The sequence below is a fragment of the Manis javanica genome, chromosome 12 (genome assembly GCF_040802235.1).
Source record: "Manis javanica isolate MJ-LG chromosome 12, MJ_LKY, whole genome shotgun sequence".
In the NCBI taxonomy this organism is placed as follows: Eukaryota; Metazoa; Chordata; class Mammalia; order Pholidota; family Manidae; genus Manis; species Manis javanica.
Genome location: NC_133167.1, coordinates 75,619,761 through 75,646,263, shown reverse-complemented (window position 1 = coordinate 75,646,263; position 26,503 = coordinate 75,619,761).

The window sequence follows — 26,503 nt, the reverse complement described above, 5'->3', positions numbered from 1 at the left end:
AAGGGCAGCAAAAACATCCACGGATGCAGAGATTTCTCTCAAAGCAGGGGGGGTGAGGTTCTGAGCCTCACCTCTGTTGATCCCCAAGTTCTCACCTGATGGCCCCCCCTGCGACTGTGCCTGTCTTAGGTTGTTCCTCCCTTGAGGAATCTTACCCGTCTCTGGCTAACCAGTCATCTTCCGGGGCCATACAGGGAAATGTAAAGTTGGTAAGTGAGAGAGAAGCCATATTGTTTGAAAAGGTTAGCTTTTTACTTCTTTGCAGATTTATGCTCTGTGGCTTCTATGCCCAGCACTTGTCTCGAGGTATCTTTACCACCTGGAGGTATTATGATACTTGGTAAATTCGATATGAGGCACGAATTCTATTTAAGGGTTGTAATGAGGAAGGAAGAGGAAAAGCTATAGAAGTAGCATATGGAAGAAACCATTGATTATTTCTTTGACATATCTTCTTGTATAGTACCTTAAGTATGTATAGGTTTTAAACTACTAACTAATTTGCACACACATATTAACATAATAGGAATACGGTGACATAAACAAAGCAACTCTATAATTACCATCCATCTCCAGTGAAGCCAAGAAAACCATTTAGGCACCCTAGGCATTTGTGAAAATTTGTCTATGATATGATGGATATTGTCCAACTTTACTTGAACAATCAGACAAATTAAAGCAGCCCATTTCTGGGATCTGTTCACATCCCATATGTTCTTTTAACTGTAGATAGTCTATAGTCATGAGATTTTGGAGTGCTACAACTTGCACCCCTCCCAACTCCTGGTTGAGTTCCAACAGTACAGATCCGGTCAAATTCGTTGTCTCACTGTATGCACATGCCAGCCTAGACATCTCCCTCCTCATTCCAATGGCAAGTCCAGGAGACGGTGGGCTGGATGCAGCCACAACCGCAGCATCGTCCGGATCCCTGTGGAGGCTTTTTGATGATCATCCCCTGGCACAAGTCCTCCAGAGAGTGCTGATGCCGGAAGCTCCTCCTCATATCGTATCTTAGTTCATTTTCTGGGTAGCCAAGCTAGGCCTTGATCTTCTTCATAGAAACAAACAGACCCTTTGCCCACACTTTGACATGCCCTCTATACCACTGTGCAGAACTCATTGGAGGTCAGCACACAGTAACTGCTTTTTTTTTTTTATTAAGAGAAATCAAGTTCCTAATTTTTTAATGTGTCACTCATAACATGTTTGAGCATTTTGCCCACCTCCATTTCTCTCACAAGTGTCATGAATTTCATTGTGCAATTTTGCACAGCACCCGTGACTTTTAGGAATATGCACATAGCATTAGAGGCTGTATACCGCTTCTTGAATAAATGATATCCACGGTGTTGTTTAGGTGTCTTAGAGACATTTTTCCTAAAAGAGCTGATGATCATTAGCCGACAAGGACAGATTCTATGTGGGATTAGGAATGAAAAGTATCAGTAATCATAATAGTTTCTATTTCGTTGATGAACAGTTTCTATTTTGTTGATGAACAGTAAGTAATTAGCACAAAAACCAACATCTATGACATCTATGAAAATTAGAATCTGACTAGAACTGGTGAAAGATACTGTTTCCAAAAATCCATAGTATTTCTCTTCTGGTTTGTCAAACTTTTAATTTGTCTGTTTTAAAATGCCAACACTGACTTTTTAGTGAAAACCTGTTTGTTTAAAAAATAACACAGCTGTTAGTCATATGGTGTTTCACAAGGCAGAATGAGGGAAATCTGCTAAGATTAAGTTCAACATGATCAAGATGACTTCTCTTCCCGGTTAGAGGAAAACATTCTTCTTTGATGGGTAAAGATACAATATTTTATAGGTCAGATTCTAAGAATATATATAGTTTATTTGCCTAACAAGAGATGTTAATAAGACTTTGTGTTCAAAGCAATAAAAATGTACTCAGAACAAGGAAACCATCAGCATTCTGTCAGAAGATCTTTTTATCTTTAGTCTTAATACACCCATAATATGGCCTGAAGGTGTATATGGCTGATGACGTCCTCAGGGAAGAAAGGGAAGGGAAAAGTATTACTAGCTTATTAGGTGCCAGACTCCAAACACACACATGAAAACAACACAGCTATTAAAAATTATTTATTATTTTACTGCATTCTAAGTTATTGTTTTCTTTTTCTGGCTTTTTCAGGGATAATGTCTTATTCTTCTTAGTATATCCAGCAGGAAGTACTATCTTGACCTATGCAATGCAGTTGGTCCTTGAATAACGCAGAGGTTAGGGGTACTAACCCCCATTCAGCAGGAAATCTGTATAGTACTTTTGACTCTCCAAGAATTTAACTTCTAATAGTGTACTGTTGACCCGCACACAACATGGGTTTCAACAGTGTAGGCCTACTCATATGCAGATATTTTTCATTAAATATATCAGAAAATTGTTTGCGGATTTGCCACAGTTTGTTTCCATTTCTCTCAACTACCAATAGCTCTATGTAGTCTGTAAATGTGTGTGTAGCTTTTGATAATTTTAAACTTTTATAATAGATTTGTGTATATTTTGGGGTTAGTAAATGATAAAATAGATGAGTATCTATACATATTTTATGCATTCCTGATGTACCTAAGATTTTCTTAATTTTTCAGTTTCTGTAGAATATATAGTTCGTCTGTGGGTTTTTTTCAAATTGTCACAAATTTCCAAAAAAGTTTCCAATATGTTCATTGAAAAAAATCTGTATATAGGCACTCATATAGTTTAAACCCATGTTGTCCAAGGATCAGTTATAGTGTTAAGAAATGCAGAAGTAACCACGTAAGTACCTGCCTTTGATTGGGTACCCACTCTAAGTCAGAATTGGATTAGATGCTTTATGCGCATAACCTCCAATTGTTTCAACACCTGGAGGGTAATTGTGATTATCCTCATGAAACAGATGCTGCATAAGGCCCACTGACTTAACTTGGGCCACAGTGTCAGTTAAACTAATGAATATCTGCTCCCAGATCCTGCTATTTCATATGCTGGGCACAGTACAAATAGAATTAAATCTCTTCATCTCAAACTGCCCTTCACAAAATCTATATAATGTCTATTTCTTAGATCAAGACAAACTATTAAGTTTGCCATTTAGCACATATAGAGGACAGAAATATTAAGAGACAAAAATACCTTTGTTTCCAAATTGATTTACACATCAATGCTTTCTGGAGAGGGTTGGAATAAACACTTCAGTTTCTAGATATTTATTTAAATCAACTTTCACATTCCTTGGAGAAGTTAACCACAATTTTTTAAAGGAAATGTATAAGTATCTCAAGTTTGCACAAGATCCATTCACTTTGCTGTGGCTCGACATGACACCCATTGTTTCTTCATAACCTCGCCAGAATCATGGTGGTTTGCACTGAACAACTTTCTCATTTTGAGTTATTCGTTCATCTTAGCATTATTTTTTTTCTTGCTTGTAGACTTTCAAAGTTAAAGCCTATTGAATTTATACTGTGGACAATATGCCAATACAGATGTCTCATATATGACCCTTTTGAAGTCACGTTTCTTAGAATAAGCCATTAACCTTGAACAACATATTAAAGAGAAAAAAGTGAATAAGCAGGTTTCAAAATAAAGTCTGCAAGGACGTGGTTTTGTGTTATAGCAAAAAGTGCATTCTTTAACTCAGAATCCTGGAAAGTGGTCCCATGTCCATTGCTTCCTCCATTGGCAAAGCCCAGTTCTGAGTGAATCCTTTACCCACTTTCTCCACAACAGAACCAGAGCAACCATGCTTCGCATAAAATAAATAATCCGCACAACCAAACAGACTTCTTTTACATAATGTCTCGAAAATAAATATCAAATTTGTGCTAAGTAATGCCCAGGAGACCCACTGTGTCTCTAGTGAGCTCATTTTCTTATGCTTACAGGTCACAATTTCATATTCACTCAAGACCTAGGCAAATGATCGTGTTTTATACTCATGAATCATATTCATGGGATAGGAACTCCTTTCTCTTCTTGCTGCTCACACTGAAGTACGGTTTCTCTTCTTCCTTTCTGTTATCATGTATGAAGTGTCCCTCCTATTGTAAAAATTCATGTCTCTGTACTCCGATGCCATGCCCTCTAGTTTCTGAGAAACTCCACTGCTTTGGTGGTCTCTTACTTTCACTGTTTCCTTACTTCCTACTGGTGATTCCCGTTGCTTTTAAAGACCTTTCCTAGCAACGTCTCATCTTTAAAAATCCTACATTGATCCACCAATCTTCCCTCAGATTATTTCACCTACTCACAGAACTCCTTTGTAGTCAGACTTTCAGGGAGAATTGTCCAGATTCAATGACTCTAAATCTCACCACTTATTTTCCCTTTGGTGCAATTCAATGAGGTTTCCAACTTCCAGGATCCCATGAAACCTGTTCGTGAATTCCATTACTTACTTGCTTAAAAAGACATTGTATTTGTTAATATTTATTATACCGTGTGTAGTTAGTTTTAATTATTTTTGGTGTATATAAGTTCCTTTAGGACATGAAATATAGATCTTTCTTGTTTATCATTATATCCCAAAGCGAAGGGCTGTGACTATAAGTAAATATTTGTTGAATAAATAAATGAAATAGTTAAATTGGAGAATGCCATTCAAATTGTCAATTTTAATTCAAGGATGATGTTTAGGATGCATATATTTCAAAGAGGAAACAATATAAATCATTAGAGTTAAAAAAAATCACTTTCACTATTATGAATTGCTGCCTAAATGTTATTTTGTGGAGTTTGGAAGAATTATAATCTATTTCATTTTTCAATTTAGTTATGAATCTAAGATCAATACAATAAAAAGACTCCTATGACACCTAAATTGTATTATTAATGTGTGTGATAGCAGGAAATCACTCCAGGTCTGGATAGGCTTTCTAATAAGAAATAAAAAAACAATAATGTGCCCTTCTTGTTTTATACCTACCCTAAGGCTCCATGCTGTCTTTTCCAGGACTTATAGCCTTCATTTTATATTTTCAACTTGATTTCATCTGTTGATATATAGCTGTTCTGTCCAAAATAAACATAATACCAGCCACATAGGTAATTCAAAATTTTCTAGCAGCCACATTAAGAAAGGCTTTTTTAAAAGGGAAATTAATTTTAATGAAATATCTTATGTAACTGAACATGTATAAAACATTATTATTTCAGCATATAACAATATAAAATTATTAAGAAGGTATTTTATATTCTGATTTTCATATCAAGTCTTAAAAGCCCAGTGATCATTTTATATTCACAGAAGTTCTCAATCTGGATGCCAAATTTTCATCTGAAATATCCACCCAAACTTATAGTTCATAAAGTTTACATTTCAAAGAGTAATCATGTATTTAAGTTGTTCCAAATATGTATAAGTTTTCCAGTAACTGAGTTATTATTTTAAAATATAACTTAATTAAAATTAAAAGTCATATCTTTAGTCATGTTGAACACATTTCAAATGTTTATACTAAACGCATGTGCCTAGTGGCTACCATTTTAGATAGCACAGATATAGAGAAATAACTGAGCATAATTTGATCACCTTTTCCTATGGAAGCTTATATCCAAATATATAGTTTTGGTTTTAAAATGTGTATTAACTGTTAAGTGTCTACATGTGCGTCCAAACAAACACAGGTACAAATACTCTAAGTATCTGACATATAGCAGTGGTCAAGTGGTAGCTTTTATTCCCATATTTTAAATAGTTTCTATTGAATCTGACAGTAATCCTATTTAATAGAAATGGCAACTCTTAGCCCATTTTATAAAGTAAATACTCAAAATCCAGAGTATAAAGTTACCACAAAATATCTGCCCATATTTCTTTATAAAATCACTCAGGTAAGAGGAAAAACAAGACCAACACTCCACATATCCTCCGTCTTCACTTATTATTAAATCCACAGATATCTAATTCCATATCCACAAGAGCTCATCAAGTGTTTGCTTTGTTTTACTAGGTGGTGATTGCAGTAGTAGACACTAAAGAAAACATTTAAAAATTTTGTTGAAGAGACTTACATATGCAACTTAGACCATTTCAAAAAGTACTTTTTATTAATTTCATTTTTCCTTTGATTTATTAAGGGAAAAAGGCCCTGGAAATGTTATGCTTAAAAATACTTACTTATTAATAAAAGACATTTTAAAACAACTTCCTGTGGGGAAAAATCTAGTCAAGAAAAGAACACTTTTTTATATACTTGAATTGGCAAAAAATTGTTTAATGGTCTCTAAAATTTCTGGAATTTATTGGCTTATAGGTCCCAGGCAGTAAAATGGCATAAAATTGTATATTATTATTTTTTGGATAAAAAATAGGAGGAGTGTGGAAAATTACCATGGAAAATTAAGTCAGAGACTCAGGATGGGGCTGTTTTAGGAAACAATGTAAGAAATATACAGATGGCAAATACTTCCAATCAAAGTTTATTAATTTCCTTCCAACAATTTAACTTTCCTCCAAATATTTGATTATAAATTTCACTTATTTATACACAAAATCTAAACATATCAGTAAGAAATACCTGCCTATGAAAGCACTGGGTGCCCTAGTAATACAGATATATTTTAGACTATTGCAGGACTCCCCTTTCTGATTTGTACCTATGTGAAGAAAGAAAAGGTGCTCAAACCGTGGGGCCTCTGGAAAGAAATGTGGCCTAACTCTTCAAGACTGGAGTCCAGAGTGGAATTTTTCAGGGGTGGGGAACAGGAGGAGAGACTGTCAAATGAGGTACCCAAAGAAGGAGGTAAACAAAAATGAAGGAAAGATGAAAAAGATGTTTCCAGTGATGTTATTGTGGGTTATGGCTTACATCCCTTTTAAAGTTCTTTGACCTGTAAGTGAAGACAGGAATTCTTTTTAAAGTACCTTCGGTTGCTGGATTGTACTACTTGAGTAATTCAGGCTGAGCCAAAGCCATGTGGGGGCCATCATTTATATTTGCTCAAGTGACATTCTGGAGGTTATTGTTCATGGTTTCAACCCTATTGCATCCAGATCCAACTTAAAATATTTACTGAAAACCTGAGCCAAGTACATATTTCACTTCAGCTGTCTGGCCATTAAGCTTCTCAGGTAACCAGGCAGGCATCAGTGAGACAGGATCTACTATAGTTCTCAGAAAGAGATGTCCAGTTCACAAAGATGACATGCAGATGGCACGGAAATAGAAAGTCGAATTTTTGTAGAGAAAGGAGGCTTATGTGATATCATGTGCGTCTACTTCACTGATGAAATTTTAAATCCCTCTTATGAAACTGTACATTGTAAATGAAGCAATTCTTGAACACACTGAAGAATTGCACGCTCTTTCAACCGAGAGGAATGGTCGATGGCTGACTTGTTGGGATTTGACCTCACAGGCAAAGAGCTGGCACCCTTCCCTCCTGTTTCTTGTGGAACTTGTGATCTGTTAGGGTTTTGCAAGCCAGGGTAGGTTGTAATTCCTAATAGAAACTAGAGAAATCCAGTGGACCCAAATCATATGATCACCTAATAACGAGTCAGCAAGTGAGTGCTAATTATTAAGACTGAATTTTAGCGCTACTGGGGTGGGGAGGCAGTGCATTTTCAATCTTTACCAGGGGTGTATCGGGGAGGTAACCCGGAGAAGGCACATATAATTGTTATTACCAGCTCCTCAGCACTGACGGCTTCGTTACATTAAGCGTGTGCTTTTTAAATGTTTTCACTTCACAATTTTCAAAATATCTTGTATGATAAAGTCTAATATATAAAATGGATCTTGCAAACCTGCTCCCTGATAGAAGTGGGAGTGGGAAACTTTGCCGGCCAACCGCCCACTCTGCTTCTTTCTCTTCTGCGGCAAGTACCCTAAGGCAATTCCAAAAGCTGCTTTAGGACTTAGCGAAGTGCATTTTCAAAAATCACAGCCCCAGACCAGACCTTTTTAATTTCCTGGATCCCAGCCAGTTGCTGCCAAATTATTAGGCAAAGTCCTAACTTCTCATTCAGTAGATTTACCTTCAGGTGGGGTGGTGGAGGGGACACATACTTTTCATTGAGTTATTTTGCTGCTTTTACTAATTAATTGTCTTTAATAATCATAAGGACACACAACTACTGACTGCCTACTGTGTGCTCACTAGTTTGTAACCTGATTACATGACCCCATTTAATCTTCACTATGACCCTATAAAGTAGAAATTATTATTATTATTAATTTTCTAGTTTTCCAGTTGAGGAACTGAGGCTGAGAGAGATTAAAACACCTTTGCAAAATGCATGTAACTAGTGAGTTCATAACTCAGTTAGGGTTCAGACCCCAAGTCTTTGGGACTCCACCATCTTCCTACAGAGCCCCCGTCTGCTCTTGCCACTGGTGTCATCCTTGACACTTCAGATAGTCATTTCTAATTTCCAAATCAGTATTTTTGTATGTTGCACTCATGCTGCTGTTTTCCCACCATTAATTTTACCTGAGTATGTCAATGTTTACTCTTAACAAATCAAAATTATTAGTAACACACCCTAAATATATTAATAGAATATGTTAAAGACTGGTTAGGTCCAAACACTAGCTTAGCACGTTGATAACTGCAGATTTGCCTAAGTGGCTACCACTCGTCTGTCTTGATAAAGTGGTTCCTGTAAAGGATAGGCCTGCTAATGCACAAAGTGCTCTGGGCATTACCTGGCCAGGGCCGTCATTATTCACACCCAAGCATCCAATGTCTTTCCCAGCTTTCATGGGGAAAATTATATCCATTTACCAACTTTTTGCAGCCCCAGCAAAGCTTGTTAATCAGGTGCAAGCAGGCTGGGCTGCTGTTCTAGGAGGCTGGAAGCAGGGTTTGTGAGTTCTCTGCATTCCTGAGACTCACTGGAGGGTGCACCTGGTCTTAGTTAATTGGGTGAAAGAGTTTTGCTGTAAGGTGAAAGGAATTAGTGACAGGTTTCCTATTCTCTCGACCCCCTGAGGTGAGATAAAAAACTTGACTGGCTTCCCCGTTTTACAATTGGGGAAAGACATAATTAAGGGAAATATGGTATAGCATGAAGTTTTTCCTTGTTTGGGGATGATAAATTCAAGAACATAATTTAGATGACTGCTGGGTTAGCTGGCTTTGTTTTTAATATTTGGTTAGCAAGCAGTAGAGACAACCAACTAGATCATTCGGTGCCATTGGGTTATAAATTTGCCATTATGTGATTTAGCTGAGTGATGTTGAATAGGTCCTATAAAGTTTATTGGAGTTCAAGAAAGGAAACCATCACACCTGGCTAGCTCTGACATAAGGAAAGTGCCCTATGGGAGTTGGTTAGACCTTCTAATATAATCAATGGCCTGATGCTATGCAGCAAAAAGAAATAAAAGACTTGACTTGGAAAGTGTGTTAATTCTTTGGGGCTATTTAGTATAATTCAATGCACCATATAGTTCCCCAAGGTATTGAAAGAGTTAAAGTCCCTGAACAAAATGAAGAATTACTCCCTTTTTCCTGGAGAGATCAAGCCCATATGTATAGAGAGGACTTTATTAGCAAGGGTATTAAAATTGGTTTCACTGTAAGCAATTTTCCTAGGTTCCATTTCTGTGCCATCTGTCCTTTATTCTTTACCAGTAAAAGCAATAAAATGTACACATTCACTAAAGAAGACAAGAATAGAGTTTTATGGCATTCAAGGGACATTAAAATTCCTTTCTCTTGTAGAATGTATCTTGATCTTTCAGAATACTGTTTTAGCAACTGATTTGTAATATATCTATGGCAAATTGTTCATATTTTATGTTCGTGGTCACAGAGAAAAACTGGGTAAAGCCATAAACAAAACAAACCCCAAGTAATGTAAGCAAAATTGCCACTGAGAATACAAATGCTGGTTGTAGTTTTAATATAGAAAGAATCATAACAGATGACATAGGAAATAGGGCTAACCTTGCCTTCATGGCCAGTTTATATTTAGAAAAAGAAAAAGACATTTAAATGAATAGAAACTGGGTCTGTCAAAGAAATGCTCCTAATTTCCTGGCCTTAAGGTCTGGTCACAATAGAAATTCATCGATAAAAAAGAATCAAAAGATTCAGTCATCCATGACCACTGACATTTCTTCTTGCTAGTAAAACACCTGCCTTAGTGCAGGTCAAGACAGGTCTCCTACCTTTCCCTCTCATCTGTGCCTTTGCCTGGACTTACTTTACTTACATGAAGTACTTTCCTGTACGTGTTTAACCTTCAAACTAGTAGCACTTATCAGCTTAAGCTGAATAAAAGTGTTCAGTTGTACTTTCAACATCCAATCCAATATCTTCTCTATGTGTAATAGAATCGTATTAAATACTGCCACGAAGAAATTAGGCCTAGATGAAGAAAAAAAAAAGTATGCCTGTTTAGTGCTAGAGTTTTGACCTTTATAGAATTTGGATATGCCATTTTCTGATATCTTGTGGGCTGCAACGTATCACTTTAGGATAGTATTAATATTCTGAACTGAACCATTTTAATGCATCAATCTCAAATTATTTTTCAAAGAAATAAAGAGCATGATGCATGTTATTCAACAGGAGAAAATCAAGGACAGGAAGCTTAACTTTACTTCCTAAAGTTGTTCTTTGAGGAGGAAATAAGTCAACGATAGAGCTTAAAATAACATACCATTGATTTTTCTGGGACATCACATCACAAGTATTTCATTCAACTGCATGTTTCACACTTTACTAGAATGGGGTGGCACCTTATCTCTCTGGGCCTATAGGGTTTTTAAAGCCCTTTCTTCATTATCTAATTTGATCTGCAGAACAACCCTTATGCCAGGCAGTTTCTCTGAACCTCGGTTTTCTCTGTCCTAAAATAAGGATGTGTAGATTACCCAAGCCTGAAACCAGTCAACCGCTGAGCGAGTTCACCCGTCTAGAAAGGGCCTTCCCTCTACGTTGCATCCTTTGTTAGAACATGGAAACAGAAAATGCTTCATGATTTTCTAAAACAATACTTATAAATAGCATATTTAGTTTTTTTCATCAGAAACATAAGTAATACATGACTGTTGCCAAATACGTAGAGAATACAGAGGAATAAAAAGTATAATCATCTTCATGCCTCTATCAAAATAAAAATATGAACATTTTCTTTCCAATCTCTCACCTGTACATTTGTGGCATAGCTGATAAAATCCTGCCTTTTCATTTTTGTATTTTTGTATGTTTTACTTTTGTCTATTTGTATTCTGATTATTTCTACTATAATTATAATGATAATAAAAACTGTGAATTTCATTTTAATAGTGACTTAACAATAGCAACTACATATGTTAACATCTATTTCACTATTTCATATTTGGATATATAAACTTTTTGAAGTGAGTATGATAAATGAATACCTTGGTTCATATAGTATTGAGTGAATTTAATGTTAGTTGCTTAGAGTTTTCTAGAGGTATAATTTGCCAGTTATGAAAATAAGTGTTTTAAAAGCTGTTGATGGTCAAAGTTCTTTCTGGTAATGGGGCCCTTGGTCCCTGAATGCCGGCATCCAAATCTCAGTTCTAAGTCTTATTCTTGTTACGGTTTTTAAACTTTACCAAAATATTTAACTATTTTGATCTTCAGTCTCTTCATATTTAAAGTGGTGACTGTAATGCAGATCATAGAAGTCATTGCTTTGAGTTTTAAAAGTTAATACAATATGGGACTTAGAATGATGCTGACATGTATCATTAAATACAGTAAATATTACATATGAAATACTCTAACACCATGTATAAAGACATTTATTGTACATGCCTCATGACATCATAATGTTTATTATTAAATTCAGATGTTAGAATGCATGTTTCATCTAAGTCCTACAGACAATAAATCATGTACTGAGGAAATGCTGAAAGATATATGAACTCTTATAGTATATCACCTATACAGGGGGGTAAAACAAGTGATAGTAAACATCAAATCCCTATCATGTCAAATTTCCACATTTTTTTGGATCAGTTCATGGTTCTCTAGTTTGTTCTGTTAGTCAATTTTTGTCTGTTCCATAACCACAGTATTAATTTTAATAAATTTATTGTAGCTTACTATTTCATCCGCCTGTCCTTTAGGAGTTTCTTGGCTGTTTTTGGCCACTGCATTTCCATATTAAATTTAGATGTGTGTCAAATTCCATTTCAAAATAAATGAGAATTTTTGGATTTTGCTTGGAATTGAGTTTTGTCAATAGATAAACTTGATGATACTTGAAATATTTGTGATAAATAATTATTTTCTAATAGATGAACTAACAGGTCTTCTATAATGTCTCTCAGTAAAATATTATAATATCACCACAAAAAATATTCTATAGTTTTTTTAGCTTACTCCTAACACTTTTTACTTTTGTACTATTTTAATAACACTTGCATATGAAATGGAACTTTTTTATATACTTTTTGAGAAAACTTGATAAATGCCTAATAAGTCATTTGTATTTCTACTTAGTTATATCATTTATACATAGGAACCATGTTATAACTTTTATTTTCAATTCTTATAAGCTTTAATTATGTTTCTTATTTTGTTGCAGTGACCAGGCTTTGCAGTAAAATTGGAAGAATAGTGGTTCAAATGTACACACTTACATTATTCTCAATCTTAAAAATTCATTCCATCAGAGATTGATCATTACCATACCCTTCACTACTGCCCAGAAGATACCCATTTTTTGGATTAAGGAGATTCACCTATATTTATAATATCCTTAGATTTTAGCATGAAGGGAAATTGAATTTTATCAGATTTTTCTATTTAGATAATCATATAAGGTCATTTTTTAGTGAATTTAGTCAATAAATTGTCCTCTGTTAAATTTTTACTTCTTAGATAAACTCAGCTTTGTCATGGTAGATTATAATTTTTAAGCATTCCTTAATTAAGGTCACTGCTATTTTACTATTTTTCGGGATTTCTTAATCAGTGGCATGAGAGTTTAGCTTTTATTTTTTCTTTCTCCTGTCTCTATTGAGTTTATATAACTATATCATCCTAATTTCAGTGAAATAAATTAAGTAGTCAAAATGTATAGTTATCTTTCTTTTTACCTCATTGTGGAGTAGGTTTTTTATAAGTAAAAATATCTATTTCATAAATGTTTGACAGACATCATCATTAAAAATGTGTAGACCCCCCAAAAAATGCATAGATCCATTTTTTTCTCTATTTTGTTTGTTTGTTTTGCTTGTGGGAAACTATCTATTTTTTAAGTCAATACAAAACTTTTCAGATTGCCTAATTTTTCTTAAAATTGTTTTGGTGACCTTGATAAGATTGTTCACTTCACCTAATTTTTAAAAATTAAAAAAAAAGCTGTCTTATCCTAATTTTTAAAAATTAGAAAAAATAGTTGTTTCTAATATCCTCTTAATTTTTTAATGACTCCATCTCCTATAGTTATATCTACTTAATTCAAATGATTTTTTTACTCCTTTTCGCTTTTTTCTTGATAATTATTAGCAGAAGTCTTTTAATGTTAGTGTTAGGTAGAAAGACATGAGCAGCAAAGAAGGAGAAGATGAGGTTTAATGAAAAAGCCACCCAGTTAGGGGGACCCACTGAAGACAACAAGGCTTGCAGGGAGGTAACCTCTTTGCCCAGGGGACCAGGCCAAACTGGTCCCAACCACATCACAATGCAGGGGCAATGGAACAGAACTAAGAACCACCCAAACCATGCTTCATAATAATCTCTTTAAAATAAAATTGCAGTTTTGCTCCCCTTCATGGGCTTTTCTCTGTGCCTTTTGGTAAAAGACATGCACACCAAGAGGACTGGATGTATAACTAGAATGACTGTCAATCAAATGACCTCAACCTGTCAATCAAAGAGGTTCCTCCCAGCTAAGGCATGATAAATAGACCCTCCCCTGAAAGTTGGGTGCCTTTGTCTACCTTGACTCTGGGCCACTCCTCCCTTGGAGTGTATTCAAATGAAACTTTCCCTCTGCTTTGTTATTGTATCTCTTGCCTTTCAATTAGTTGTTTCCGATGGGCACAAGAACCAAGAAGAACAAGCTTGACTCACAACAAAAGAACCCACTTTTGATTCTGTTGACTTACTCTATTTCATATTTGCTTTATTTCACTAGTTTCTCCTTTTTCCCTAGTTATCATCTTGTTACATACACTTTAGTAAGAAACATTAAATGGCAGTGAGCTGGGGAGAAGCTTCTCGCACATAACCTTCCTGGCCACCTTTCTGGTCATTTTATCTTGAAGAGCTTTTGATTCCCTTTTTTAAACAGCCCTGTACCTAATTATACTAAGGTTCACTGCTAGTGCAGTACTTCATTGCCCACTTTTGTGGCAAAACTTCAGTCTTCACTCCAATCAAACCAAAACTCAAGTGATAATCTGCAGTCATGTATTTTGTTTCTATTTTGTCCTAAGTCAATAGCTTCACAATGTTGCTTTTAATACCATTTAATTTTTCTTTAATTTAGTAATTTAGTTACATGAATAACTTCCTCTGGTGCTATAGTCATATAAACAAAATTTCTTAAACAGTTTTATAATTTTGTTATTTTTCTCATGACTCTTTCCTAAAATCATTATAACATGCCATTTACTTGTAAGTACATGTTGCCTGTTTCCCTGTTACTTGTCTCTGACTACTTTTCAGTACATTTTTCATTTTATTTAACATTTCGTTCTTTCTTATTAGAGAATAGTTGCTCATCTAAATATACTTGTTTCCTTGAAATGTAACATATTTGGTGACAAGTGACTATTTAGACACAGTAATAAACTTTTTAATTTTCACCAAGAATTCTCAAATTTTGAGGACACTCAAATACTCTCTTTGCATGGTCACTTTTCATTTGCATGTGTATGTATGTGTTTCTCATCTTAAATTTCTTTTGGAAGCAGAAATTTGGATGGAAGAATTCCCTGTGGAATATCAGCTCCAATTGTGAATGCTACAATTTACATGATAAAATCCACCCTTAAAACTTCCTCACTTTTTCATCTGACCCTAGAGAGTTCCTTCTGTGATAAATGTGGGAACATTTTTATGGGCCAGTTTCTAGCAACAGAAGAATGTGCCTTATTCTCTGTACTAACACAAGTACTTAATATACTCCTATGAATTTATAAGTAGCCTTTTGTTCATCAACAAAGGCATTTCAAATCCTTGGACCAGTGAACTATGGTAGTTTTAATCCAGATTCCTACTTTAAACAATAGAGTCCAGTTATGGTATTCAGGAATCCCAATTGCCCAGTTGGAAGAAGGAAAAATTAATAATAAATGATAGGCTCCTAAAAGTTGAAAATTTATTTTATTGAAGTATAGTTGTATACAATATTATATTGGTTTCAGGTGTACAACGGTGATTCTACAGTATATGCATTACAAAATGCTGACCACTGTGAAGGTAGTTACCATCTCTCACCATATAAAGTTATTACAATCTTATTGACTATATCCCCTATGCTGTGCTTTTCATTCTTATAACTTACCAATAAAATATAAGCTGCTGAAAGTTGAAAAATTTAAATCTCACTACAAAAGATAAATATAAATATAGACCTCATGATATCATCTGTAAAGAAAACACATCTTGCAAACAGGTGGCATTTGTGACAACTGGTTTGTTTTTCTTGGTGTCAGTATCTTCAGGAGGCACTTTTCCAAATTTTCATTCTAGATCAAAGAGAGAGAAGAAGGCCACAAAGATAGTAAGAAGGATTGGAATGTTTCCATGGTTTTTCTCAAGTGAGTTAAAATTATTTTAATAGCAGATATGCTGAAGTAGATTTATTATGTTTGAATTTTAAAGTTTTTCTGTTTTAATCTGAAGGCTGATATTTTTATGATCTGGGGTGTGTGTATGAGGTGGGGGGAGATGTTCTCTTCTGAGCACAGCCGACATCTTTTTCTTTTTCTTTCAAACTGTTGAGGCTATGAGGGACCCGAATACAGCCATGCAAAGAAAAAATAATAATAATAAAATATGTAATAGGAACCAGGTACTTGGAATTCTCTAGGAGCTTGAACTTTTTACCCTTCTAACACTGTTTTGTTATTTTTTTAGCCCTCTTTCTCAAGATATCAATCTATCTATTAGTCGCCACTAATTCCTTTGAGGATTATCTTCAAAAAGTATGTGAGTGTATCTGTGTGTGTGTTCATTTTTAGTGCAATGAATTGGATTGATTGGCTGAAGCTCTCCTAAGGAAGAAACTAAAACAAAAATATATGTCACTAAAATTTAAAGTTTAGATTTATCTTTTTCATCTCCTTTCTTCCTCTCTCACAGGGTAGTTTCCTAGTAATTCAATCTTCCTTTCTTACTCTGGATGCATCACTACTGCTTTACACTTGGCACTGGCCTCTAACCTTTCTGGCACCCGACGAGAAGGTACTTGATACGCCTACTGACAAATCATGAACTCTAGAGACCCAGAGATCTTTGAAATAGAATTGCTGTAATAGATGCCAGCCTGAAAAAAGACTGAGTCCTGGGGCAGGAAGTTTCTGCTTCATTAGCAGCAAGTCCAGTTAACAGAAACTCATCCACTATTCTTGAGAAATAGAGAACATTTAGAAGGATTTCAAGGAAAGAAAATTGTTTAAACTCACACTGACTACAGATAAGGAAGGAGGACTTATGCAAAGTGGGAAAGTTTGGGGATAGGCGGTGTAACTACAAGGGGAAAATCCTGGAGCAAAATACGTTTGAAATTGAAATCAGTCAAAGGGAGTAATAAAGTGGGAGGAACCCATTTATTTCTTACAAGCATGTCTCTGGTGACCTGGCTGCAGAAGAAGAGGTCTCCACCCAACCTCTCCGGTCCAGATAAGCCTTCACTCGCCATTGTAATTACTTATTGATGTGGGGATGTACTACTTCTCTCCACCCTTTGGAAACACCTATTGTGTGTAGATGCACTAAAGACAGGCGAGAGATTCTGGAAAAACTGCAATTTTACCCCCACAGGTGGTTAGTCCATAAAGAAGGCTAATGGATTGGTGGTTGGGTGATAGGCACTGTTCATGTGTACCAGGGATGCAGTGGTCCTGATGGCCTTCTAGATAATTGTGGAGGCTCTGGTTAACTACAACCAGTGGCTATTGTTTGATTGTGTTTCTGCCCCATTAACCCACCCTTGTTGCTTAATTTTAGGACATCTCAGATTTTTTTCCTTATCATTATATAAAGGTAGAAATGCTCATATACATGTCTAGCATCTACGTAGTTGGTTTCATGGAACGTTTGACAAAGGACTACATGTCACTGCCTCATCTTAGTTCATGTACTAGGTTGTTGTTCAATCAGATTATGAATCTGATGAGTCTTCATTTCTTCACCATTTAATGACAGGATATCTCCATACTTTTTATCCAAGTTGTATTATGCAAACCCTATGCCTAAATGAGCATTTTTTTCTCCCTCCCTTCTTTATACTCCTTGTCGTCCCTTATGATACACATACAAATAGAATGATTTAATTATTCCTCTTAAGTAATAAATAGGATTAAAGTTTGAATGTTTGTAGTTCGAAATTACAAGGTGTGCAATTTGTTGTATGAAATTTGTATATTTGTAATGAGGAGGGTGATAGACATTTCTTCTTGTGTTTCTTCATTTTTATTTATCATGGTCATTTGGATCTTTAGGTGCTAGTTTTTATGTGGTTTTTCTTTACTTTTAAGGTAAATTAAGTTCCCAACTTCCTCCAAAACATTTTGAAGCTTTGTTTTGTTTTTGGCCTGATTTATACCTGCAATGTTTTAGTCATTTGGCAAGGTGGGAAGTAATGAGAAGCTTGGCTTCCAACATACAAAATACATTTTTTTTTAAATGGAATTATTTATTCCAAATAAAGTGACATTTCCAAGGCTACACAGCAAGTGGGCAGCAGAAACAATAGTAAAACCCATGCTTCATGACAACCAAACAGAGCTGGTGCTGTACTACCACAAAAACCCACGGCTAAGTTGGCACTCACGTGTGGTGCCATGTGCACTGTGCTATACACACACACGAGAGTCCTTACGATCAAAGTACGATGAGATGTCTCACCAGTGTTTTTATTTTTTCCTAAGTGTCCCCAGATCCCTAGCTGCTATTTTATATTTTCACTCTTTACTATTAATTTTTTTTAACTGGCTCATTTCCTCTTTTCCCTGGGTTTTTTTTTTTTTAATTGTATTTATTTATTTATTTATTTAAATATTATTTTATTATTTTTTTTGAGAGGGCATCTCTCATATTTATTGATCAAATGGTTGTTAACAACAATAAAATTCTGTATAGGGGACTCAATACACAATCATTAATCAACCCCAAGCCTAATTCTCAACAGTCTCCAATCTTCTGAAGCATAACGAACAAGTTCTTACATGGTGAACAAATTCTTACATAGTGAATAAGTTCTTACATGGTGAACAGTGCAAGGGCAGTCATATCACAGAAACTTTCAGTTTTGATCACGCATCATGAACTATAAACAATCAAGTCAGATATGATTATTCATTTGATTTTTATGCATGATTTATATGTGGATCCCACATTTCTCCCTTATTATTATTATTTTTTTTTAATAAAATGCTGAAGTGGTAGGTAGATGTAAGATAAAGGTAGAAAGCATAATTTAGTGCTATAAGAGGGCAAATGTAGATGATCAGGTCTGTGCCTATAGACTAAGTATTAATCCAAGCTAGACAAGGGCAACAAAACATCCATGGATGCAGAAAATTTCTCTCAAAGCAGCGGGGGTGAGGTTCTAAGCCTCCCCTCTGTTGGTTCTCAATTTCTCTCCTGATGGCCCCCCTGCAACTGTGCCTGTCTTGGGTTGTTCCTCCCTTGAGGAATCTTACCCGTCTCTGGCTAACCAGTCATCTTCCGGGGCCATACAGGGAAATGTAAAGTTGGTAAGTGAGAGAGAAGCAGTATTGTTGGAAAAGGTTAGCTTTTTACTTCTTTGCAGATTTATGCCCTGTGGTTTCTATGCCCAGCATTTGTCTTTAGGTATCTTTACCACTTGGAAGAATTACGATACTCGGTAACATACTACATTTTTAATTGTGATCAAAGTCTCTTTAAGAGGTTTGCTCTTACTAAGTTTCCAATTACCTTAATTGAGATCCTTCTGTACTTCCTTTCTGAATGTATTCTTAATACTGCTCTCAAATTAAAAATTGAAGAATAATTAAGTATTACAGTGAGGAAGACTTTTTTTTAAGAAAGTAATGTGTTCTCAGGAATGTTGGAAACTTCTATTATAATGAATCAATAATAATATCACATTTTACACTCAATGAGACTTCTTGGGTTTTTGTGGGGATGGGCGATTATGTTGTTATTGAAGGATTACCTTTTAATTAGTCCCTCAGTTTCAATCATGGTTTATACCATAGCCAAAATCATTTATTTTCAAAAGTACAAAACATTTAACTATGTTTTCATGATCATAAAACTAGCATGTTAGGTAAGTATCCTTTAAGTAAATTAAGAAGCCACATTTATAAACTGAGAAAAACAAAGATCTACAAATTATCAGAAGCTATGGTACATGAAAAATGTTACCAAGTTTGCTGAATTTAAAGCATCAGAAAAAACCTGGGGATACTGTTAATGTTGTTATGCAAATTGCCTTAGATTTTTAGCTTACTACAATTTAGGTAATTATTTTAACTATTTAACTGTATTAATTTAAAAAAATCTTCAGATGCTAATTGTAGCTATATATACCAATCATCGACATGAACCCTAGTTGCAATATTAGTGCCAGTAACTTTAAATAGTCTCTGATTGTTTTGATGATTAGAAATACAATTTTTATCTGATTTCCAGGAAAGTCATTTAATAAGGAGCGAAGTGATTAAAGTAAAATATTAATTCTTGAAATCAGGAGTGTTGAAATGTTGATCCCCCTATAGAGATCTTATATGAAATTAAATATTATAACAATAGAAGGATCAATGATAGTATATCAAATAATGAAAAATATTCAAACTCAATATTTTTTAAATAAATTTTTATTCTATTTTCTCTTTCTTCTTTTCCTGTAGATAAGCAAAAAGATTAAAGCAACTAGTCTGTAATAGTTATATTATGTAGCATCTATGTTCCCTTTATAGATTTTTTTTCTACATGGAACTCTTCTCTTGAGACCATGAATATCTTGGAGCTGATGGTCACCAACAATATTTTCATTTACTTTGCCTACTTCCCATTCAAATAAATAAATAGATAAATGTAAAATGTGACTGAGGACATTAGCACTGGCTTTAATGTGGATAGCTAGACTGCAGATTTCCTGGTCATTTCTCTCTTCTACACTAGTTTAATTATTTGCACAAGCAAGAAATTAAAGATTGTTTAAACATATATGAATATAATTGACTTGGCATATCAGGGAGAATGGAGAGGTCACCAGATGTGTTTGATGTTCCAACACCTTCATTCTCTTCTTTTGTTTGATTTTTTGAACAGATCTTAACTACCTGAAAAAAGGACATACAGCTAACAAACTTTAAAGACATAATTATGTAATTATGCATAGTTAAGTTTGCCCAAATATACATTAACTAATATAGAAGAGTAGGTTGGCTTGAATAATCAGTAGCTTTGAATTCTAAGATAATCAGATTTTACTCTGTTGTTAATAGAAAACCATGATTACAAGACTTTTTCCTAATGTATAAACATCCTGTATGAGAAAATGATACAAGAATTATTGAAGACATGGCATATCTAGCTTAGACATTAAGAAAAATACATAAAATACTTAGTACTAAAGCAAACCAGTAATTGTATACATTTTTTTATAAAATGAGGAAATGGAACGCTGTTCTTTTCCAAAATACAGACATTGTATTTGCCAATAATATGATCCTTCCACATAAAAAAATTACGCATTATCTACAAATTACTAGAAATCATGAAAGAGTTCAGCAAGGTAGTTGGATAGCAAATCATAATACAAACACAAAAGCATTAATTACATTTCCGTTTGAACAAAAATATTGATGTAATTAGAAATCATATCTTGTAATTTTAAAAAGACATGATTAAACATGTATTCATTTGCCAGAGCACCATAATGTATTTTAAGAATAGATTGAACATAATAATGCAGTGCTATATAAAAATTATTTTAAAAATTATTTTAAAATCACAAAAAGATATTTAAATATGTTAAAGAAGCCTCAATTAATAGAGCCATATTTATGCCATTGTTATGAATAAAAAATGCAATATGGTAAAAGAGAGCAACCCTTGGTTGCTGGTCTATGGAATCAATGTAATTCCAAGTAGGAACCAACAAGTCGAATAGGTCAGTTCTAAACTGTATATGAAAGAGTAGAATACCAAGAATAGGCAATACTTGTAGAATAATGAAAAAAATGTTAAAAACTTGGCCTTAGAATAACTAAAGTGCATTATAAAGCTATAGTATTTTATAATGTGGGGTACTGGCTAACATTTACAAGTTGATCAATAGAAAGCCTAGATACAGAACCCATATATACACATATTGAAAGTTGAGGTTTCAAACAAGTGGCACGGTAGCATTGTAGATTGTAGAAAAAGAATGAATGACTTAAAATTGAAGGGCAAATCAAATAACTCTTTGAAAAAATGTAAACAGATCCGTAGCTCATATCATACACAAAACTTCCAGACTTGTGTGTGCAAAACAAAGTTTAAAAATTTAGAAAAGAAAAAGGAAATATGTGATTTGGGAGTACAGATGAATTAAACTTAGAGAAAATACTAATTATACTAATTATAATTAGGACCTTGAGTTTATCAAATAGACTCTATTAAGTAAATGAAAAAAACAAATCATGTATTTAGAATATTTTCATGAAAAATATAACTAACAAGAAATTAGTATTCAGCATATATAACATTTTGTATATATCAGTAAAAACAACAAAAAACTACAAACAACTCTGGAAAAATGGGCAAAAATAGAGACATTTCAGAGAGGAAATATCAAATGCCAATTAGCATATAAAAAGCTTGCAATTTATTAGATGTCACTTTACATGATCCCATTTCAAACACTTCAGATTAGCAAAATTTAAAGTCTCAAAATACCAGATGTTTTGACAATATAGCACAATGCACATTCATTAACTTCTGAAGATAGTACAGAAAAATAAGAATTAGTTAGTGAATTTGAACATGTATATGCTCAGCAATTATGCTTTGCCATAGAGAAAATTATCCATAAATACGAGGACACATGGGAAAAAACCTGGAGAAAAACAAATGGAGATCAAACATAATGTTGATTAATAAATGAGAGTATGTTCACTCAAGGAATATTTTTAAAGTAATGAAAATAAATGAGCTACATGTAAAACATATATAGATCTTTAAAATATAGCATTTAATAGAAAAAGAGCATTATAGAATACAAACTACAAACTGATTCCATTTGTATAAAGTTCAGTTCAAGCAGAACTAAACAATATGGTGGGGTTAGTTTAAATAGAGGGAGTGGGGAGGAATAAACACACAGCTACTATAGAATTGGAACTATTAGTTTTATAATTAATAATACTAGCTTTACAACTAAAAATTAGTTTTAAAATTTTCACTTTAATTTTTTTGCATCAAAATTCACATATGTATCATACAAAATCTGTTCTATGCTTCAAATTATACTAATATAAATTTCAGTTAGCATTGACCCTCCCCCATCCCATCCACAAAATGTGGACAGATGGTATTAATGTTATATAAACCTGGAAACATGCTAATCTGGCACTTACTAGCTGTATAGACTAAAAGAGATTAGAAACAGTCTTTTAAGGATAATATATTACTTTCCTCTAGTGTTTTATAAGAAAGAAATAAGTAACTTTGATATAATGGGTATACCACAGCGCTTTGATAGTAAATGCTCCACTTCAAGTATCTAATTTTTAAATATTATGGTGATACATTATACAAAACGATTTCAAATTAGTTTGCAACTTCGGTGATAGAAAGTGTTTTGAAGATCATTTTTAAGTTGGGATTTGAAAGACGTGAATTTGATTGGCAGGCAGGAGAAAGAGGATAACTTTATCATGAGGATGTAAATGTGTCAGAAGATTCAAATGACATACAGAAAGGAAGGATGGTAGAAATGGAAGAAAGAAGATAGATTGGCAGACACATAGAAAATTTCAAAATTACAAGTTCGATGGCAAAAGAAGGCCTAACACATAATGAACCAAGACGTTTGACACCGGGTTGAGAAATTGTGTCTTCATAGGAGTAGAGAGGATGTTGGGGTTGGGACATAGTTCTTTGCTTTTGATAAGAATGTCCCAAAATGTGTGGCACAGCTGAAATCTGTAAGTGAATTGCAGGTGTGCTATATGATAGCCATTATTTTCAGAATGGTTTTTGTTTCCTTCCTTCTTTCGCATTTGATGTGAAAAATTAACCAAATGCTGATTCTTGGTGAAATTTCATAATGAATCATTGTTTTTAGGAAAAAATAATAATTTTATATTTTAAAAGAAATCGTGACTGAAAAATGTAACCAATAATTTCGGTGAAGACAAATGGTATAGCACAGAACACAGAAATGGATTGAAACATTTTGATCATATATGTATCTAAAAAATTGTATTTTTGTTTTGTGCATTTTCCAGAAATTTAATTGGAAATAGTATTTCAGTTTCCCATGTTGCTTACTCAGTGCATTAAAATTGTTGATGCAAACTAAGTTATGTTATTCTTAAAATGACCCACTGCATATGGCCTTCTCTTGGTACCTCAAAAAGCAGTGTTGGGAACGAGGACCGTGGTGCATGTGATTCATCGGAGAGGTGATTGGAGGAGGCACGAATGAGGGAGTGGAGAGAGGAAGAGGGAAAGAGACAAGGCAGTATGAAGTCACATTGTGACTGTCTCTGTGGGTGGCAAAGACATGGGCTGCAAGGATGTGGCACTCCCAGGATCTCCCTCCAATCCACAAGAGGCCTCATTGACTTGCCTGTCTGGAAAGAGTGGCTGGGACATCTCCATCTGCCCCAACCCCCAAAGGTTGCAGGTGACTCTTGGAGGGTATTAATTCTCCTGCACTTTCCAGCTGTATTTAGGTCTGAATTAGATGGTTTTCTTTATTTTAGGGAGTGCCCTAAGACAAAAAGCAAAAATATAACGTGGTGTGCTTGACAAGTGCCCCACCTGAGTGAGGTACATCTGAGTTCCACATGGAACTGCCTCAAAATCGGGCCACAGGGATATGACGTGAGATACCAAAGACACCTGCCACATCATATGTTGTAAAATCAATGATTTGAAGCCATAAAGGCCAATAACTCCCTTAAATAGATACCATATATATTTTAAATATTATCATAAATTCTTATTTCAGTACCAAGACAGGAAACTATTTGGGTGAAGCTGTAAAGTTATTTAATGTATAAGATAGAAAAGTGTCAAAAAGTTCATCATTAATCAGATAAAACAATGAAGATTATCTTACCTTACACTTGCATTTGTTACCCTGTACTTCTCTACCTCAGCCTAAACCTTTTACTTTTTAGTTATACTTTTTGAACAAACAATATTGCTTCATTAACTGCACTACACCTGGCTAAAGAAAATATCTATTGGGACAGAAAAGAGTTTCTCACTCTTTAAAAGTGTCTGCAAGTACAAAATAAGTAACAGGTTTCTCTCCTGAGATTAGTTGCAGCAGTATGAGATCACACTAAAAAGTAGCTTGTCACAAGATGACTCAAGTAATGAAGAAATAAAAAATTCTTCACATGTTACAGAGTGGCTTATTTTACTACCTTGCATAAACTAATGCTCCAAGTGTGGGCAAAATTGCAAAATTTCCAGAATCTCTCACTTGGCCTTAGTGCATCTCCATATATAGGTGTTTCCAAGGGGTGGAGAGAAGTAGTCCATCTCCATATCAATAGGTAATTATCCAGGGCAGGCAGTGCATATCTGGACCTGAGAGGTTGGGTGGGTCCCCTTTTTCTGCAGCCAGGTCATGAGACACAAAGGCGAGCAGAAATGGACGATTGCTTGTAAGCATTAAATGAATTTCTCCCACTTGATTTCTCCCTTTGACTGATTTCAGTTCAAAGGTATTTTGCCCCAGGCTGGGAGAATATTTCCCCCCCCCCCAGAGTTACACCAAGTTATATCTGGGACCAATGAAATGAAGAAATGGAAGATACTATTTTGAATAATGCATTGAGGATGTGTCGAGTGACATAAAGACCATACTAATTCAGAAGATGAAAAAAATAATTGCACTGGTTAGAGATGATGAAGAGAGATACTTGGAAGAATGTTATTTTTTCTCGTGGAGATATCTAACAACAATTTAGAACAAATATTCAAGTGGAAACAAGTATTTATGAAAATAGGACTATATGAATAGATCTTACCGTTATATGTCCACAAGCAGGAAGACAAAGTCAAGTGTCATCGAGACCTATATTAATGTACCCAGATCTCAGCATTGCCTGGGATGGACCTTGGCTCTGCCATTTATTTGTTGTTTGATCTACAACAAACTATTTAAACCCTCTGTATTAGCATCCTAATTTTTAAAATGGAGAGGATGGTATATCTTACATCATAAGACACTATGAGAGTTGAATAAGTTAATATTAGTGTATCATTCATATTAATAAATATTCATCATATTAGTAAATTAATATTAAACTGATTCAGAATATTTCTTGTTTGTACTCCTTGCCATAGTCTGGAGTTAAAAACACCCATTTACTTACAAAAATGTCTTGCCTTAGAAGATAAAGTATACTGTTGGTTAATTAACATTATTCTGAGAAGTGTGGAATTTCAATACTACACTGTTTAGTTCACAGAGAAAGCCTTACGTATCATGGTGTCTATTCAGATCTGTATGAAACAATATTAAAAGATAGTGAATTTAGTGCAATCAGCTCAAGTTTCTTATTTAAAAGTTTGAAAATATCCTCTTAGAAATTTTATTAAAATTCCAATTTTTAAAAATATTTTTATTTTAATTTTAATTTTTATATTCTTTTTATTTTGTGTTTCTTTCACTTACATAAAATTTAAAAAATTAATTTCTTCACCAGGCCCCAAGTCTCTGTATTTCTTCAGCTTGGTGCAAAGTATAGAATGAGAGTATCACTTTTTTTTTGTTTCATATGAAGTGTTTCCACTGTACAAAAAGTTCTGTTGAAAGTTTATGAACTCAGAAAAAATTTTTAAATATATACACGTGTCATAATTGTGGATGTCATTTTGCAGACTGTAAGATAAAAAGAATGCATTCCTTTAACAAGTATATAGACACAGCGATGTCCTCCATGTATCCCATCATGTCGTTTAAGGATCATTTCCTATTGGAACCTTGACATGAAAAAATAAGGGAAGCAATTCATTCTAGTACAGAGGGTCATCTGCTAGGGAGTGATACAGATATTTACCTGAGAAATACGTCACTGTATACAGGTTGGATTGATTGAATGGAACTTAAATTGTGCTGAAAACTGTCAATGATAAGATGCAGAGAAGTTCTGAA